Source organism: Lichenostomus cassidix, chromosome W (assembly GCF_008360975.1).
Source record: "Lichenostomus cassidix isolate B80296 chromosome W, HeHo_3.0, whole genome shotgun sequence".
Lineage (NCBI taxonomy): Eukaryota > Metazoa > Chordata > Aves > Passeriformes > Meliphagidae > Lichenostomus > Lichenostomus cassidix.
This window is the reverse complement of record NC_139510.1, coordinates 18,415,196-18,419,965: the sequence shown is the minus strand read 5'-3', so window position 1 is coordinate 18,419,965 and position 4,770 is coordinate 18,415,196. Positions and strand designations below refer to the sequence as shown.

Sequence of the window (4,770 nt, the reverse complement as noted above, 5' to 3'; positions counted from 1 at the left end):
ACCCCTTCTAAACCCATGCTGACTGGGTCTGATCCCCTGTCCATCCTGTAGGTGCTGTGTAATAGCACTCAATATAAACTGTTCCATAACCTTCCCTGGTACCGAGGTCAGGCTAACTGGCCTGTAATTACCAGGATCCTCCTTCTTACCCTTTTTATGAATGGGCGTCACATTGGCCAGCTTCCAGTCATCTGGAACCTCGCCAGTGAACCAGGACTGCTGGTAGATGATGGAGAGTGGCTTTGCAAGCTCATCTGCCAGCTCTCTCATCACCCTGGGATGGATCCCATCTGGTCCCATAGATTTATGGATATCCAGGCAGCTCAGCAGTTCCCTGACTGCCTCCTCTTGGATAACAGGGGGACTGTTCTGCTCCCTGACACTATCTACCAACCCAGGAAGACAGTTGTCCTGAGCACCATGTGTCTTTTCAGTAAAGACCGAGGCAAAGAAGTCATTAAGCACTTCCGCTTTCTTCTCATCTGCAGTTACTAAATTCCTTTCCGCATCCAATAGACAACAAAGGTCGGTCTTGCCCTTCCTTTTCTCATTAATATATTTGTAAAAGCATTTTCTATTGTCCTTTACAAGGGTTGCCAAATTGAGTTCAAACTGAGCTTTGGCCTCCCTAATTTTTTTCCTACATGCCCTAGCAGCCTCCTTAAATACTTCCTGAGAGACCTGACCCTCCTTCCAAAGATGATATATCCTCTTTTTGTTCCTAAGTTCCTTCAAAACCTCGTTGTCCATCCAGGATGGACGTTTACCTCGCCCACTCATCTTTCGTCGCACTGGAACAGTCTGTTCCTGTGCCCTCAAGAACTCTGTTTTGAAGTATGCCCACCCTTCCTGTACTCCTTTGTTTTTAAGGGCTGCTTCCCAAGGAACTCTCTGGATAAGTCTCTTAAATAGGTTAAAGTCTGCCCTCCTGAAGTCCAATGTAAAAGTCTTATTGATGTTCACCCTCCTTTCACCAATTATTGAAAACTCAATAATTCCATGGTCACTATGCCCCAGTTGTCCTCCAACCACCACATCTCCCACCAGCCCATCTCTATTTGTCAACAATAAATCTAGTATAGCCTCTCCCCTGGTGGGCTCACTCACCAGCTGCAACAGAAAATTGTCCTCCACCCACTCCAAGAACTTCCTGGACTGCCTCTTTTCTGCTGTATTAAGTTCCCAGCAGATGCCCGGTAGGTTAAAGTCACCTACGAGAACAAGGGCTGGTGACCCTGAAACATTCTCTAGCTGCTTATAGAATAGGTTGTCCACTTCTTCATCCTGGTTGGGTGGTCTGTAACAGACTCCCAGTAGGATATCAGCCTTGTTGGCCTTCTCTTTAATCTTTACCCATAGGCATTCAACTTCATCATCATTAGTTTCAATGTCCATGGCATCAAAAACCTCCCTAATGGAAAGGGCCACCCCTCCACCTCTTCTCCCTTTCCTGTCTCTTCTGAAGAGCTTGTAGCCATCCAGTGCAGTGCTCCAGCTATGTGAGTCATCCCACCATGTTTCTGTGATGGCAATCACATCATAGCTTTGCTGTTGTACCATGGCTTCCAGCTCCTCTTGTTTGTTACCCATGCTGCATGCATTAGTATACATGCACTTCAGCTGGGCTACTGTTTTCACCCCTAACTCAGGCTTACCATCCTTGGGACTGTTTCCAGAGAGCCCAGCTGTATCCCCTTCCCCCTTCGAACCTAGTTTAAAGCCCTTTCAACGAGTTCAGCCAGTTCATGAGCTAAAAACCTTCTGCCCTTAACAGAGAGATGGAGCCCATCTGGTTCTAGCAGACCAGGTGCTGTAAAGATTTCCCCATGATCAAAAAACCCAAAATTCTGCTGATGGCACCAACCCTTGAGCCACTTGTTGATAATGTGGGCTCTCCTATTTCTTTTGTCATTTTTCTCTGCCACCAAGAGGACTGAGCAGAACGCTACCCGAGCTCCCGCCCTATTCACCACTTGACCCAGTGCCCTAAAGTCCCTTTTAACTGCCTTGATGCTCCTCCTCTCAGTCTCATCACTGCCAGCCTGGAGTATCAGCAGTGGGTAGTAATCAGAGGGCCGAATCAGCCCAGGTAGTCTCTCGGCAATATCCCGTACCTGAGCCCCAGGGAGGCAGCAGATCTCCCTGTGGGATGGGTCCGGTCGACATATGGGGCCCTCTGTTCCCCTAAGAAGGGAGTCACCCACTACCACTACCCTTTTCTTTTTAACGTTAGAGGTGGTGATCTGTTTGACAGGTGACTCACAACTGGGAGGATCACTGAACAGATCATTCTCCTCTGTGTCCTCTAGTTGATCTTCTAGATCCAGGGCCTCATACCTATTCTGAAGTGGCACCTGGGTAGGTGAGGGGGGTAGGGAAGAATTTCTACCACCTCCTCGAGTGGGGACCCATTCCCACTCCCCTTCATCTGCCGGGTGTCCTCCTATTGCCTGACAGGGAGAGGCATAGGAGTCCTCTGACTCCTGGTGAGCCTCCCTCAAGGATGGAAGGGTAGAGCTCCACCAGTCTATTTCCCTTTCACTTTCCCTAATACTCCTTAGTCTTTCTACCTCCTCCCTGAGCTCAGCCACCAGTGAAAGCAAGTCGTTCACCTGTTCACACCGCAAGCATCCTCCTTCTGCAATGTCCCCTGGTACCGCCGATAGGCTCAAACACTCCGCACAGGAATGGGTCTGGACAGACACATCCTTTTTGGAGGGCTCTATTTGGCTACATACACTTGTAGCATTCCCAGGTTTCGATTGTGTAAAGACCATTACTTCCAAGCACAACAACTAACAACTAAAAGCCCCACCAGCAGTAAACCTGCAGCCCTGCCTGCTTGTCCTGCCTGCGCGAACTGCCGCGCAAACTGCCGTGCCACGCCCTCAGAGACGTGCCATGCTCCTGTTTGCCCGCTCCTGTTCGCCGCGCTCCAGGTCGCCGTGCTCCCTAGGCACGCTTTAAATCGCCCTGCCGCTCTCCCGTGCAAGCCCCGCCTGGGTGACTCAGCAGAACAAGAATGAAGCACTCACCTGCTCAGCGTGGTTTTAAATCGCCCCGCCGCTCTCCCGCGCAAGCCCCGCCCAGGTGACTCAGCAGAACAAGAATGAAATATAAAATTTTTTTGAAACCAAATTTTTATTGCCAGAACCCCCCTGGTGATCTGTAAATTTCGGGCAGCATCACCAAATTCGGTTAAATCCGGATTTTTTCGTTTTTGGGGTTCAATCCTCCTCCTCATCCTCTCCCCCCCCAGCCCCTCCCTGCCCCTTCTTGGCGTTTTTCCGTTTCACCCTCCCTGGCCTGCCGCCACCGTAGGGAGAGCAAAGGGATAAATCGATATGTTTCTGGGAGTCCAGGCGCACGATGAATGACGGGATGTTCACCACCTGCTTCCTCACCCGGATGTGGCGCTGGCGGATCAGCACTCGGGCGTGGTGGATGGATTTGGCCAACCCCAGTTTGAAAACCTGAGTTTGGAGTCTCCTTTCCAGGAAATCTTCGATTTTTAGCCCCAAAATGTAGTCGAGTTTCATCTTCCCTTCGTCCAGAACTCCAGTCTGGACCAGGCGGCGAAGGAGGGCGTTGCCCTCGAAGAGGCGGCGCGGGTCCTTCTCATCCAGCGTCAGCAGCTCCCGAGCAGCTTTGCGGATTTTGGCCAAAGTGAACTTCACTCTCCACACCTCCCGCTTGTTCCGCAGCCCATACTCACCGATCAGTTTGAGCTCCTGGTCGAGTCGCGACTTCTCGAAGGGTCGCCGAGGAGTGACGTAAGTCTTGCGACACACCCAGCTGCGGGTGACCGGCATGGCGACTCAGCTCCGCCGCGCTCGCCGGCAGCAAAAACTACGATAATCAATCATATGCCCTCTTCCTGCTTCTTCATTATGGATCCAGTTAGGAGGTGCTATTGGCATCTTCTGGTCTCCTGGGGGACCTTGTATATTATCTTTCCCAAATTCTCATTCCAGCAGGTTTAATCATCTGCCTCTCCCCTTGGGAAAATATAATACGCATTATTGATTGCATCTCTTCCCAAGTATAAATATTGGGACCTAGAAATTGATCTAGTTGTTCAGCTACACCTATAGGATCTTCTAATAACCCTTTAATTTCCTTTGTAAAATTTCTGACCTCTGAAGAGGTCAGAGGAGCCTTTACAAACCCTGTTCCCCCTTGTACCCTGCCCATCTGCACTTCCCATAAAGAAAATAAGTTAAATTCTTTATCCCTCCCTCTCTGTTCCTGTCTTGGTTTGAAAGACAGGTGTCTGCCAAGAGAAGTTGAACCCTCCCTTAGGACAGAGAATGTGATTTTTCCCCTCCCTCCGAATTATTTAATTTTGAAAATCAAGGGCTTTCAGGCAAAGGTATGGGAAAAAGGAATATCAGTTCTTTACTAGTATCTATAAACAAGCAATAACAATAATAGCAACCACAACTAGAACCAGAAACCAATTGCAGATGACTTGTGAGCTGCTGAGCCTTTTCCCGTGTGGTGCAATCATGGTTGCAAGCAGCAGGGGCGCTGTTGAGCTCCCGGCCAGGCAGGGCAGGTGCAATGACTCCCGAGCGACTGCAGGTGGCGCTATGGCGCAGGGTCAGGTCAGCCTCAGGCAGCTGGTAATGGCGGGCAGGCTGAAAAGCATGCAGGGCAGCGAAGCAGCTCAGAGCAGCGGGAAAGCAGGGCAGCAGGGGTAGGAGCTGGCTCTCTCCCCGGCTAGCTAGTGAGGTAGCAAGGATTTCTGCAGTCACAGCAGACGCCGCG

The 4,770-nt window shown here is 50.4% G+C and overlaps 1 pseudogene; it reads right to left on the bottom strand.

Annotated features, from left to right (window-relative positions):
• Positions 1-3,122: 3,122 nt before the first annotated feature.
• LOC146425624 (small ribosomal subunit protein uS4 pseudogene) lies at positions 3,123-3,843 on the bottom strand (annotated as a pseudogene).
• Between the last annotated feature and the right edge of the window lie 927 nt (positions 3,844-4,770).